Source organism: Ranitomeya variabilis, chromosome 5, assembly GCF_051348905.1.
Source record: "Ranitomeya variabilis isolate aRanVar5 chromosome 5, aRanVar5.hap1, whole genome shotgun sequence".
In the NCBI taxonomy this organism is placed as follows: Eukaryota; Metazoa; Chordata; class Amphibia; order Anura; family Dendrobatidae; genus Ranitomeya; species Ranitomeya variabilis.
Window position 1 is genome coordinate 495,060,586 of NC_135236.1, and position 15,378 is coordinate 495,075,963.

Here is a 15,378-nt window from a genome sequence, read left to right on the forward strand (position 1 = left end):
ACTCCTAACCAGGCACATTTTTGGATTTTTTGTATATGCGGTTTTAAGAGCCATAAAAAAGTTTCTTTTTTGTACAGATATTCATGCTTATTTTGCATATTTTCATCTTTTTTTGTTGGTATCTAGTGATAACAGTAGAAAAATAAAAGAAATAAGTGTCTATTTTTATAATTTTCATTATTTTTAACACAAAGAATTACTAAATACATTTTAAAAAAAATTAATTTTCTGTACTGTGAGGCAGTGACCCTTGTTACAGCTGGGGGGAGCTGTTTGTGCTCTCCAGAATGCGCACGGAGGCATAGTGAGGCCATGAGTGCATATGGCAGTCACAGGTGTGGCTGTGATTAGAATGGTGAAGCAGTGACTGATTAAAAAACCCTGTAGTAGAGAGGGAGGTGTATCAGTGGCGGTCTTGGAAGCAGACAGAGCAGTTGTCTGCAGAGCTCTTTCTGTGTGGAGCAACACAGGGGCAAAAAGAACCAAAGAGACTGACACCCTGCATCCCAGGCTGTCTTGTGTTTGCCAGGCTGCAATCCAGAGGATAGCGTGTGGTGCACGGCGTGAGTAAAGAGACTTGGTAACGGCCTGCGGTTGCCCCAGGGAAACTGGACAAAGGGAAGTCTGGCCTGTGTAGGGACTGCAAACAGAAACCGTTTACTGTGTATTTCTAATGGACTGTGTGAAGAAGTCGTGTACTGTGTATTTTCCATTAGTCTGGATGAAGAAGCTGTTTACTGTGTATTATTAATAGAATGTGTGAAGTAACACAATAAAGGAAAGTTTTGTTTGAATTTGTTTGGGTCACTGCCATTTCACTGCGTATGGTCCTACCGCTGCCTCACATATGGTGGAAAGAATGCGGGCCATGTGAATTAAAGCATACCCCAGAGAGTGCTGCAGATCGTTGTGCAAGTCTGCTGGAGAAATGGAGGAACTTTTGGAGCAGGTTGTGCTCAATCAGCAAAGGCTTCAGCAAGAGACGCTGCAGTTTCAACGGTCGCAGCAAGAGGTTTTGCAACAGCAGGAGCTGCAGTGGCAGCAGCACGAGGCACTGCAGAGGGAGCTAGCAGAGCTTCAGCGATGTAAAGAGGGGACCCCTAATGTGAGGGGCAAACAGCAGAGTTCTGAAGAGACCCCAAAGGTAAAGCGCGATAATTGGGTGTGCCAGTGGTCCTATGTAGAGACTCACCTGCCAGGTCTCAAGCAAATGACTTATTGCAATTGGTGGAGGAGTGGCTCCAGCCTGAGTTCTGTTCCCCGTATGAGATGATGGAGAGAATCATGGCTGACCGGATGGTGAGGGCTCTGCCGGCCGCCATGCAGTGCTGGGTCGGGCTGAGGGACCTAGGCAACCTGGAACTGCTGATAGAGTTGATTGAGCGGTATAAACCCACTCAGGATGTTGCACCAGAGCCCGGATATGGGGCTAGTAACTGTCCGGTGACATCTAAGCCCATGGACTGCGGGAACACGGGTCAGGAGTCTATTTGTGCCCAGCCAATCTGAATCACCACTACGGGCACAGCCGGCAGCGAACCAGAATTGTGCCAGGTACTTGTGAATGGGTGCCGAACAGAGGCTCTCCTGGACACGGGAAGTAAAGTGACTCTGGTCCATCTGTCCCTTGTTGTCGGGGACAACCCCAAAGCACCGAAAGTGGAGGTGATGGGTATCCACGGGGAAATCCGGGAGTACCTGACCACGGGGGTTAATTTTTCCACACCGTGTGGGGACATTAAGCATGCGGTGGGAGTGGCAAAGACCCTTCCATATGGGGCTGTGTTGGGGAGAGATTTTCCCCTGTTTTGGTCCCTGTGGGAGACCAGGGTCAACACTCTCGCTGAAAAGGTACCAGGTGCAGAACCCAAAGCTATTGAGATACCTGCCATAGGGGTTGCCAATCTAGGGACAGAGTGTAATCCCGATAGGCTTCCCCTAGAGGTAATGGCAGGAGAAATTGAAGATGTTGTTTCGGGCATAGATCCCGACGATCCTAAGAGGTCTGCCACAGGGGTCACCAATTTATGGTTAGAGTGTAACCCCGATAGGCTACCCCTAGAGGTTGTGGCAGTAGAGGTCGTGGGGACCCCATTGCTGGAGGTGTTCCCTGCTAAGGTCGGAACAGCTCAGATCCAGGGTCCCAAATTGAGATGCAGGTATAAAAGATGCAGGTATGAGAAGAGCCGGGAGTGTATGGTTGCGGAGGCAACTTGGGACGTGCGCACGAGGAACCCTCTGACACTGGTCAAGGATGGGGCCGGGGGTCAGGGTAAATTAGACAGAGCACTCGCTAGACAGCAGTGTTGGGATGCTCATGTTCGGGTGCGACATACAGACATATGCTCAGAGTTGCCGGCGCGGTCTGTGGCGTGATATAGTCACTGAGGCACGGGTAAGAGTACAGAGGAAACGGTACCAGGGGCCTGAAAGCAGATACTTAGGTGACAGAATGACCTACGGGGTTAGTGTACCCAAAATAAACAAGGTTGAGACTAACCAAAACTGGCCCAAATCTGCAGTTAATCAGAAAAGAGGGCTTGGCTTCTGCAATGGAGAATGGGGTGTGTAGACCTGTAATGAAATATGGAGGAGAAACGCAAAGAGGAGGGATGCATGCGCCAATTGATGGTTCCGGTCCCTACTTTGGATTCTTAGTGTAGTTTCAGGCGGGGATGTCATAGGGGCATGCAGATGCCCTGTCTCGTGCCCTTACAGGGTAACATATGTTCAACCCCACAGGTATGAACAGGGGGGAGGATATGTGAGGCAGTGACCCCTGTTACAGCTAGGGGGGCTGTTTGTGCTCTCCAGAATGTGCAGGTAGGCGTAGTGAGGCCATGAGGGCGTATGGCAGTCACAGGTGTAGCTGTGATTAGAATGGTGAAGCAGTGACTGATTAAAAAGCCCTGTAGTAGAGGGGGAGGTGTGTCAGTGTTGGTCTTGGAAGCAGACAGAGCAGTAGTCTGCAGAGCTCTTTCTGTATGGAGCAACACAGGGGCAAAAGGAACCAAAGAGACTGACACCCTGCATCCCAGGCTGTCTTATGTTTGCCAGGCTGCAATCCGGAGGATAGCGTGTGGTGCACAGCGTGAGTAGAGACTTGATAACGGTGTGCGGTTGCCCCAGGGAAACTGGACAAAAGGAAGTTTGGCCTGTGTAGGGACTGCAAACTGAAACTGTTTACTGTATATTTCTAATGGACTGTGTGAAGAAGCCGTGTACTGTGTATTTTCCATTGGTCTGGATGAAGAAGCCGTTTACTGTACATTGCTCATAGACTGTGTGAAGTAACACAATAAAGGAATATTTTGTTTGAACTTGCTTGGGTCACTGCCGTTTCACTGCGTATGGTCCTACCGCTGCATCACAGTATCAAATATTTTTATTTATCTTATTTGTTTTTTTATGAGGGCGGGGCTATTAACAGTGCTTCAGATTGACAGTCACATCATCTTTTTTTTTTATTTATTTAACCCATAAGGAGTTATAAAAATCTGAAGGTGAAGAGAAATGTCATCTTTCTGCATGACAATGACCCTAAGCATACCTCCGAATCAGCAAAAGAATGGCTTTGCCAGAAGAAGTTCAAAGTTCTGAAATGACCAAGCTTATTACCGGACCTAAATTCGATTGAAAAAATGTGGGTTGACCTGAAAAGGGCGCTGGGCACAGGAGATACCCTCTCGATCTGACAGATTTGAAGCACTACTGTAAGATTAGGAAAAGATTGTCAATCCTAGATGAGCCATTTTAATACTCCTAGCCAAAAAGATTAAATGCTTTACTAAATTCAAAAAGTACTTTGCCAGAAATTAATTTAAGAATATGCATATTTATGCAACCACATTATTTTAATTCCTTATTTGTCTTATTCAATCTGAAAAGATTTAAGTTTATTTTTCAATTCAAATTGTACAGAGTGTGGGTAACATTAAAAATGGATAGAGTTCCGAAATGATTTTCCTTAGTATGATTTTTTTACATGACAAAAACCTGGAATTCTAACAGGGATGTATATATTTTTTCAATTCACTGCCAATTGCAAAGTTTTCTAGATGCCCTGCAGGCTTTGTGTTCCAAATGAAGGAATTATATCGAAATTCAGGAGATGATAAATGTAGTAATGAAACAGGATTAAAAGAACGACAAAAAACAGCATCATCTTGTAATTGTAAGGCTGTAGTCATATACCTATCCAAACAAAAGCACATCTCATCGCTGCTACAAGGTTATATGCTCTAAGATTTGGAAGATTGAGACTTCCTAAAAATTTAGCCTGCTAAAGTTTAATCTACTTATGCAATGAGAAATAATTACCTTCAAAATAAATAATCAAAACACTTTTTATGCATTTCTATTTGTCAGATATATTTAGTAATACTAGCACGCTTTAGAAAAATTAGAACAGTTTTGACAAGGAGATCAGTTTTAAAAGATGTACCCTTCCCAGACAGGATTGTAGTGATTGCCAGGACTGAATTTCTTGGTAATCGTTGTTACAATTGGAATAATGTTTGCCTGAGGGTTAGCTGTTAACATGTGTTACCTTTAGGAATAGTGGGCAAACTGAAGTTTTTCTATAAATATTCAGTGGAGATTAAGGTTCAGTATCATTTTCGATCACTATAATTCATTAAACATTCCAATAAAAATTACACATTACCTTTTGAGTCTAGGGATGTACCGTTCCTTTCCCTAAATCCAAGAATAATTCTGAATAGAAAATTGGTAATTCATTAAATAGCACAAACGCACTTTTATCATGATGTCTTCAGAACCAGGGAAAGTGGAAGAATCTGTTCTACAGACTTTCTTATCTTGCTACGTACATGTCTATTTACATTCTTTAGCCATAAAGTCTCCATACTGATACCTAAAGCAAATGCTCCTTCTTCCTGAGTTTTTGTGTTGTGGATGGACCAGGAATATTTTAACTGTTCACAACATTCCAATCTATTTGTATTATTTAGGGTATGTCTATTGCTTTTCTCAGTTTTGTTCAAATCAGTGTTGGGATTTAAGCTGGCTTACACATTAGATAGATTTATTGTTGACCATAAGACGAAAGCAACCCCAGTCCATTGATATTATTGGACAATATTACAACTTTTAATAGTAAAGAGCTCTATGTGTAAATACAACCTACCACTGTAATAATACCCACAATATCAATCATTTAAGATATCATTAGTGCTTTATAACACAAAATAATTTAAACAAATTGAGACATACAGGAAGCTCATTGTTTTGTGTATGTTCATAGTAGCATTAGAGATGGGTAAGTTTCTACTAGAATTCTGGAGAATATAGATTGTTTTGTAATTCACTCCATGCGAGTTTAGCTACAAATGCTGCCAGCTGAGGTTGCTGTATTGCTGAACGGTGCAGAGCTGGCAAAAGGCGAAAAAGAAAAAAAACATACTGTTCACTTCTGTGGACATCCTCGCTACTCCCCGCCCAATGTACCGCTTTCCGAGCCTATTTCACATCATATGTCCATCCAGTTGTTTACTGTAAGCTGGGGTTTCTGGCCACAGGTAGGCTTTGGAGTTCAGGCGGCATTCTCCAGGACCTATTTAGCAATCATACAGTGAATCATACACTGGGCCAGAGAGATAAAATGATTGAGTCATGGAGGACTAGACAGCTAACAGGGATGTGTAGGGACTGTCGGAAAGGTGATGTCATGTCGGACGCTGTTCAGACTAGGTCGTCCGACAGACAGCGGTAATTCCGCTGTTGACCACTATTTGCTCATTGGCGTCTGCTAGATTTTGTCTAGCTGTTCCGGGGTTAATTTACCTGATCCTCGGATTGGAAGCTGGGCCATTCCCATGGCCTTTAAATAGTTCTCCTGTTCATTGGGTGTCGCCGATTATAGCTTCTCTCTTGTGCGTTGTTATCTCGGTCTGGAGTGGGGAGCTGGTTTGAAGATTCGTTGCTGGTGGTGTATTTTCCTCTGTCTTATTTACTCCTTCCTATATTTGTATTTATTTTGCCCTGCACATTTATAGTGTATTCCTGTGTGACTGCGGCGTGGTGTATATTTTCCTTCATCCTTGTCTGTTCTATCTATGGGTATTGGAATATTACCTCTTCACTGGGTGGAGGGCGAAGGTATCAGCCTAGGGTTATTACAGGAGTTAGGGTGAGGTTCGAGGCCTGGACATGCACACCATCAGTGTAAACTCCAGGTAGAGGGTCAGTCAGGATTTCCCTAGTCTGAGGGAAACTGCAGGAGCCCGGGTATTTAGCTCTCGCTCACCTAGTTTCCCCGTGACATTATAATCGGCCCAACAACAACAAAAAAATAAAGAAAAAGGGGTTTCTTTTTTTTTGTCTTGTCATGGATCCCATGACTTCCATAACCCGCCAGTTGGAGGCGCTGTCCCTACAGGTCACTGAGTTGAGGAGGGCAGTGCAGCAACAGGGACTAGCAGTAGCTAATGTGCAGGCTGGAGCGACAGGAAGAGTTGCTGAGCCTAAATTTCCTTTGCCTGAAAGATTTACTGGGGAACGCAGTAAATTTGTTTCTTTTCGTGAAGCTTGCAAACTATATTTCCGCATGCGCCCAATCTCCTCGGGTAATGAGGCTCAGCAGGTGGGTCTGGTGTTGTCTTTGTTAAGCGGGGATCCCCAAGCATGGGCGTTTTCTTTGCCATCTGATTCTGTTGCATTTGACTCTGTGGAGAGTTTTTTTTCTTCTCTTGGGACAGTCTACGATGAACCTGAAAGAATGGCTCTAGCAGAATCTAAGATACGCACTATTCGCCAGGGGGAGCGAGTTGCAGAGGATTACTGTTCTGAATTTCGTCACTGGGCGATCGATACACAGTGGAATGATCCAGTATTGCGGAGTCAGTTTATACATGGGATTTCTGGAAGGGTTAAAAAAGCCCTTCTGATGTACGAGACTCCTGCATCTCTAGATTCCGCCATGAGTCTGGTTGTCCGCATAGATCGTCGTTTGCGTCAGGGGGAGCATGAGATGCCGCCTGTGGGAGAAGGTTTAGGTTCACGTGAGGTTGCTGCAGGTGAGCCCACGGAACCTATGCAAATCGCAGGGGTGTCACATGTCAAGCGTCAGGCTCCTGAGCTCAGGAAGCAGGGAGCCTGTTTTTACTGTGGTAAAACTGGTCATTTTATTAACATCTGTCCTCTGCTGTCTAAGAAAAACGCAACGGCGGAAAACTGCTAGGCTCAGAGGGTGTGGAGGAGTCCAATCTGAGCTTATGTATATCCTCCATGGTGGTTTCTCAATGCATGCTCCCTGCTAAGGTTTTTATTGCTGGCAGTGAGCTGCCAATTACTGTTTTTGTGGATAGTGGTTCAGCCACAAATCTCATTGATGAGGAGTTTGCGCGCACAGCAGGTTTTAGGATTGAAAAACTGTCTCATCCTATCCGCGTGGTCACCATCAATGCTGCTCCTCTCTCTCAGGGGGAGATAACTGAATTTGTGGCTGAGGTGAAACTCCACATAGGAGTTCTACATTCCAAGCGGGTTACATGTAAGGTGCTCAGGAATCTTCCTGCTCAGGTGGTTTTGGGTTTTCCTTGGTTGTCTATGCACAACCCGGTAATTGACTGGAAAACTCAGGACATAATTCGGTGGAGCGAGTTCTGCCAGGAGAATTGCCTGGTCACATGTGTGGCTGCGGTGACTTCAAGCGTTCCGGAGTCACTTCTGGATTTTGTGGATGTATTCTCTGAGAAGGGTTGTTCAGAGTTGCCGCCACATCGTCCTTATGACTTTTCTATCAGGTTTAAACCAGGGGCCAAATTGCCTAAAGCAAGGATGTTTAACATCTCCGGTCTGGAGAGACAAGCGTTAAAAGATTACATTGCTGAAAGCTTGAGCAAAGGGCACATCAGGCCGTCATCCTCGCCTGTGGCAGCAGGGTTCTTCTTCGTGAAGAAGAAAGATGGCGGATTACGCCCGTGTTTGGATTTCAGGGAGTTGAACCAGATTACGGTTCGTGATCCATACCCTATGCCTCTGATACCAGATTTGTTCAACCAGGTGGCAGGTGCTAAGTGGTTTACCAAGCTTGACCTCAGGGGGGCGTACAACCTCATAAGAGTCCGTCAAGGTGATGAGTGGAAGACGGCTTTTAATACCCCTGAGGGTCATTTTGAAATTTTGGTGATGCCGTTTGGGTTGACTAACGCACCTGCAGTGTTCCAACATTTCATCAATGATGTGTTCTCGCATGTTTTGGGGAAATTCGTTATCGTGTATCTAGATGACATTCTCATATATTCTTGCGACCGTGATGCTCATTTAGATCATGTCAGGCAGGTGTTACAGCTTCTCAGAGAGAATAAGCTGTATGCTAAACTTGAGAAATGTGTATTTTCTGTTCAAGAGTTGCCTTTCTTGGGTTATATTGTGTCTGCTTCTGGGTTTAAAATGGATGCCGCTAAGGTGCAGGCGGTGCTGCATTGGGAACGTCCTGATAACCTGAAAGCACTTCAGCGGTTCCTTGGGTTTTCTAATTACTATAGGAAATTTATCAAGGATTTTTCCATCATTGCTAAACCGCTAACTGACATGACTAAAAAGGGTACCAATTTCTCCGTTTGGCCTGAGGCTGCTGTGCGCGCATTTGAATTTCTTAAGAACAGTTTTGTTTCAGCCCCCATTCTTGTGCAGCCAGATGTATCTAAACCCTTTGTTGTGGAAGTCGATGCGTCTGAGGTTGGTGTGGGGGCAGTACTATCTCAAGGCTCATCTTTGAGTGGTTTACGTCCGTGCGCCTATTTCTCCAAGAAACTGTCGTCTGCCGAACGTAACTACGATATCGGCAACAGGGAGTTGTTGGCAATTAGGTTGGCCTTTGAGGAATGGCGACAGTTCTTGGAGGGGTCGGTACATCAGGTTACTGTTATTACCGATCATAAGAATTTGCTGTATTTGGAGTCAGCCAAGCGTCTGTCCCCCAGGCAGGCTCGCTGGGCATTGTTTTTCACGCAGTTCAATTTTGTGGTCACCTACAGACCGGGGTCTAAAAACACTAAGGCAGATGCTCTGTCCAGGTGTTTTCCGGGGGGAGAACCTCGGGAGGATCCAGTACCTATCCTCCAAAAGGGTGTTGTGGTTTCGGCTCTCACTACCGAGGTTGAGGCTGAGATTGCCGAGGCTCAGGAGGAGGTACCATCTGAGCTTCGCGTCAACAAATCTTTTGTACCGCTTCATCTACGTCTAAAGGTTTTGGCGGAGCATCATGATGCTGTCCTGGCTGGCCACCCAGGGGTTAGAGGTACCTTGGAGTTGGTGTCACGTCGGTTTTGGTGGCCCAAGATCCGACAGGACGTGGTCTCATACGTGTCAGCTTGTACCACTTGCGAAAGGGCTAAGACGCCTCGCTCCCTTCCTGTTGGCACACTACTTCCTCTTGAGGTACCTAGTAAGCCTTGGATGGAAATCTCCATGGATTTCATCACTGATTTGCCCTCATCAGCTGGGAACACGGTCATCTTGATGATTGTTGATCAGTTTTCTAAAATGTCGCACTTTGTGTCTTTGCCTTCGTTGCCTAATGCTAAGACTCTGGCTCAGGTATTTGTGCAGGAGGTGGTCAGACTTCATGGGGTTCCGTCTGACATCGTGTCTGATAGGGGGTCTCAGTTTGTGGCAAAATTTTGGAGAGCCTTTTGCGCACGTCTGGGGATCAAGTTATCTTATTCTTCGGCGTTTCATCCTCAGTCAAATGGTCAGACTGAGCGTATGAACCAAAATTTGGAACAGTACTTACGCTGTTTTGTCTCTGATAACCAGGAGGAGTGGTCTACCTTTCTTCCTTTGGCTGAGTTTGCCATCAATAATCACCGCCAGGAGTCGTCTGGGGAGTCTCCGTTTTTTTGTGTTTACGGGCTACATCCTCAATTTTGTACCTTGAGTCAGAGGGGCTCTTCCGGCGTTCCAGAGGAGGACCAGTTGGGGACACAATTGTCATCAGTCTGGAGGAGAGTTAAGCAGCGCCTGTTGAGTGTGGGTGCTAGGTACAAGCGTGTGGCTGACAGTAGGCGTGTGCCAGGTCCGGACCTGAGTGTGGATGACTGGGTGTGGTTATCCACAAAAAATATAAGACTCAAAATACCGTCCCTTAAATTGGGTCCACGGTTTATTGGTCCATTTAGGGTCACCGCCATCATTAACCAAGTAACGTACCGATTGGAGCTCTCTACGGTGTATAAGATACACAACGTGTTCCACAGGTCTCTTATAAAGAAAGTGGTGGGTTCTGTGGACGCAGCGCCTATGCCACCTCCAGTCTTGGTGGATGGTAATTTGGAGTTTGAAGTCTCCAAGGTGGTTGACTCTCGTGTAGTGCGTCACACTTTACAGTACTTGGTACACTGGCGTGGTTATGGGCCTGAGGAGAGGTCCTGGGTACCAGCCTCGGACATACATGCGGATCGGCTGGTCAGGTTTTTTCATCGTTGGCATCCAGACAAGCCGGGTCCTATAAGCCGTGAGGGCCCTGGGGTCCCTCGTAGAAGGCGGGGTACTGTCATGTCGGATGCTGTTCAGACTAGGTCGTCCGACAGACAGAGGTAATTCCGCTGTTGACCACTATTTGCTCATTGGCGTCTGCTAGATTTTGTCTAGCTGTTCCGGGGTTAATTTACCTGATCCTCGGATTGGAAGCTGGGCCATTCCCATGGCCTTTAAATAGTTCTCCTGTTCATTGGGCGTCGCCGATTATAGCTTCTCTCTTGTGCGTTGTTATCTCGGTCTGGAGTGGAGAGCTGGTTTGGAGATTCGTTGCTGGTGGTGTATTTTCCTCTGTCTTATTTACTCCTTCCTATATTTGTATTTATTTTGCCCTGCACATTTATAGTGTATTCCTGTGTGACTGCGGCGTGGTGTATATTTTCCTTTATCCTTGTCTGTTCTATCTGTGGGTATTGGAATATTACCTCTTCACTGGGTGGAGGGCGGAGGTATCAGCCTAGGGTTATTACAGGAGTTAGGGTGAGGTTCGAGGCCTGGACATGCACACCATCAGTGTAAACTCCAGGTAGAGGGTCAGTCAGGATTTCCCTAGTCTGAGGGAAATTGCAGGAGCCTGCGTATTTAGCTCTCGCTCACCTAGTTTCCCCGTGACAGGCGAGCAGTGAGGTACCTTTCTTTTATGTCTTTAACCTTTTGCCGACTGGTTACCTCCAGCGACTCCTGCTGTTCCCTGCTCACTGTCCGGTCTGTTGAGGTGAATCTCCTGCCCCAATCCCCAGAAGTGAGTGGTACATTTATTACCCTTTTGGATCTGGAGAGACCCCAGATCGTAAACAGGAATATTGCATTGAAAAAATTATTTGCCAGTCCAATTTTCTAGGAAAATTAAACAGAGCGAATTTGAATTTTGTTTGGTCCGATTACACTGTGTTACAAAGGTTTTGTCCCTCGGACAATTTTGAGTGTTCCTGATAAATTTTTTCACGTTGATTTCAGAAATGACTTAAGATTTTTCCTATCACGTAAGGTTTTGAGAAATGATATGAAACATTATAACTCTGACAGCGGGCATTTAAATGCACTTCCGGTCGCTGGTCCGGAAATCAAAGCGCCAGAATTACATTTTTTTGGTCGCTACGACATTGCATTAAAATGAAATAACGGGCAATCGAAAGAACATATCTGCACAAAAGTTGTATCATTAAAAATGTCAGCTCAGCAAGCAAAAAAAAAAAGCCCCGATCCAACCAGAGATCATGAAAAATGGAGACGCTACCGGTCTCGGAAAATTGCGTTTTTGTTTTTTTTTTTAAAGAAAACTTTGGAATTTTTTACACCACTTAGATAAAAGAGAACCTAGACATGTTTGATGTCTATGAACTTGTAATGGCCTGGAGAATCATGATGGCCAGTCAGTTTTAGGATTTAGTGAACCTAGCAAAAAAGCCAGCAAAAAAACAGTGTGGGATTGCACTTTATTTGCAATTTCACCGCACTTGGAATTTATTTCCTGTTTTCTAGTATGCGACATGCTAAAACCAATGGTGCCGTTCAAAGTTTCAACTCATCCCGCAAAAAATAACCCTGACATGGCCATATTGACAGAAAAATAAAAAAGTTATGGCTCTGGGAAGGAGGGGAGCGAAAAATGAAAACGCAAAAATGAAAAAAGCTCCGGTCATGAAGGGGTTAATACTGGCTATTATTGTTTACCTTGCTGGGCTAGACCATGTGAACAATTCTGTCCTTTGTTATCTGCCTGCCCATCCCCTGTGTGATTTATATCTGCTTCTTTACAGCTTTTCTGTGACAGTCAGGCCATGTGCACACGTTCAGTATTTTTCGCATTTTTTTTGCGTTTTTTCGCTATAAAAACGTGATAAAAACGCGAAAAGAACGCGAAAAAAACGCTTACATATGCCTCCCATTATTTTCAGTGTATTCCGCATTTCTTGTGCAAATGTTGCATTTTTTTCGCGAAAAAATCGCATTACGGAAAAAAAAGCAACATGTTCATTAAATTTGCGGAATTGCGGGGATTCCGCACACCTAGGAATGCATTGATCTGCTTACTTCCCGCACGGGGCTATGCCCACCATGCGGGAAGTAAGCAGATCATGTGCGGTTGGTACCCAGGGTGGAGGAGAGAAGACTCTCCTCCACGGACTGGGCACCATATAATTGGGGAAAAAAAAAGAATTAAAATAAAAAATAGTCATATACTCACCTTCGATGGCCCCCGGAGTCTTCCCGCCTCTCAGCGGTGCATGCTGCCGCTTCCATTCCTATAGATGGTGTGTGTGAAGGACCTGCGATGACGTCGCGGTCACGTGACCGCGACGTCATCGAAGGTCCTGCACACACCATCTATAGGAATGGAAGCCGCTAAGGAGATCGGCTGTCTGCAAAAGGTGAGTATAACCATTTTTTTTTTTTTTTTATTGTTTTTAACATGATATCTTTTTACTATTGATGCTGCATAAGCAGCATCTATAGTAAAAAGTTGGTCACACTTGTCAAACACTATGTTTGACAAGTGTGACCAACCTGTCAGTCAGGAAAACTTTAGCATTCTGCAAGCTAATTTCGCTTGCAAAATGCTAAAAAAAACCGCGAAAAAAAAACGGGAAAAAAACGCAAAAAAAACCCATGCGGATTTCTTGCAGAAAATTTCCGGTTTTCTTCAGGAAATTTCTGCAAGAAATCCTGACGTGTGCACATACCCTCATAGCTTTTCTTCATGCTCCTGGACATGTCACAAACAAGCTGTGCAAATGCAGTTTGCGAGTGAATGCTGAACAAGCCATGACTGTGATAATGTGCACTGTCATGTGTCAGGCAGGGAGCTAATTAAACATCATATACACTGTCATGGTGTCAGATTGGGTGTCTTAACATACTACTGCAACTCCTGGCCTGACTGCTAGGCAATGCCGATCTAATACCATGGTTACTGTTGAATATCAACAACATGGGGCAGTTTAGCTTTTAGATTGCTGAGACTAGTTGTCTCTTTCCCGTCCACTTGTTTTTTTTGCTGCAGGGAACTGGTATGTATTTAAATTTCTGCTGGGAGTCATGAGCAGGACTCCATTTTAATTAGACCCCAGACGACAGTTTGTAGTGGCCAGCTATTTAGTTAGTTCATCTAGACCTGGTCGCTGTGATCCTTTGCTGTTTTGTATTTTTAGTTGTTTAACCTCAGTTTGTATTTTGACCACCTGCTTGCCTTCTGATTTTGAATCTGACATGACTTCTCAATTTTGACCCCTCGTGAAGACCCATTGTTCCTCTGGTTGGCTCCTGTGGCTGGCAGCCCTTCCATGAAAATAATCCAGTGTATCGTAAGATCAAATTCCTGTACAGGGATTAAAGGGTGAAAATCGGAATTCCCCTGCTATATGTCAGAAGGAGTGGCTTGTGCCTAGTTTGTCCAAGGTAGCCTTTTTCATCCTTTGGCTTGTTGAGCTGTCTCTTGCAACCTGCATCTGTACAGCTTGTCTGTTGCATGTTCAGGAGCATGGAAGAAAGCTATGACTATCAAAAAAAGCTTTGAAAAAGCGAAGCATAGATCACATTGTGGATTGGGCATTCAGAGCACAAAGGAGGGAAAGAAACAGGGCATCCTTCTTGATCAGTTGGCTGGCTTGCATAACAAGCAAGGAGCAAGCCATGCCCCCTAATCTGTGATTACATGGAAGAGGCATTATCATGTGGTTGCATTAGGATCCAGAGGCAGGCCATACACTCCTGATTGCTGTGACAATTGAAAATGCTACTATGGATGTGAACCTTTATAGTTTATGAAATTATGTTAAGGTGAATTCTATTTTGTCACCCTGGATTACCTTTAAAATAGAGATAAAGTGGCCAAACCATTGAAATGTTTTTAAATTGGGCTTGAATGTCTCATCAATAGAGATGAGCAAATCTGTTCGGATTTCTCCTTATTCGGCAAGCTATAGCGCTTACCGAATAAGCTAAAGCAGGAACCCGGATACCTGGAGCGCTCCTGCTGATCAGATGTTCAGCTCCGCAGCTGCATGTGTCGCGGCTGTTTCACTGTCAAAACACATGCATGGAGAGCCTGTTTGTTGGGCTCTCCATGCATTTATTGTGACCGTGACACATGCAGCTGTGGCGCCGGACAGCTGATCAGCAGGAGCGCTCCAGGTATCCGGGTTCCTGCTGTAGCTTATTCGGTAAGCGCTATAGCTTGCCGAATAAGGAGAAATCCGAACAGATTTGCTCATCTCTACTCCTCAATTATCTTATATAGATTGTGTCTTGTATAAGTAGCCACCAGTCTGCAAGGTGAAAATAGGTTATTTTTTGTATTTTTTTTTCTCACCTTGAATCCATACATACTACCATGACATGGTGGGATGGCTTTTTCATTTTTTTAATCAAAACTACATTAAATAAGGACCCCATATTATTTTCATGCACTATTGCTGCATATTTACTGCAGGGTTTTTTGCTTTTTCTGCTTTTATCTTGGTTTTATACTATATTTTAATGTAGGGAGAACTCCTTTAAGTGGTCAAAAATATTGCGTTTAGTACGTTTTATAATGCAATGGGTTTTTTATTTTTAGAAATTTTTCCAGCACGTGAATTAACCGTAAACTTTCCATTTGTCGAAATAAAAATTATTGTTAATCTTGTCAATGTTTAGGCTATTAGGCATAAACCAATGGGCATCTATATGCTAAAAATGTCTAATAATTTTATATCTGCACCAACATACCTATACCAATAGTATAATAAAACCTATATTGAGATTATTCCAAGTAGACAAGCAAGCATACTTAATAAATTGGTAAACCTCAATAGCGTAATATACGCACCAGTATATGTGCCCGTTCCGTCATTTTCCTGAAAAATTACATACATGTATATCAGAAGCTGAATT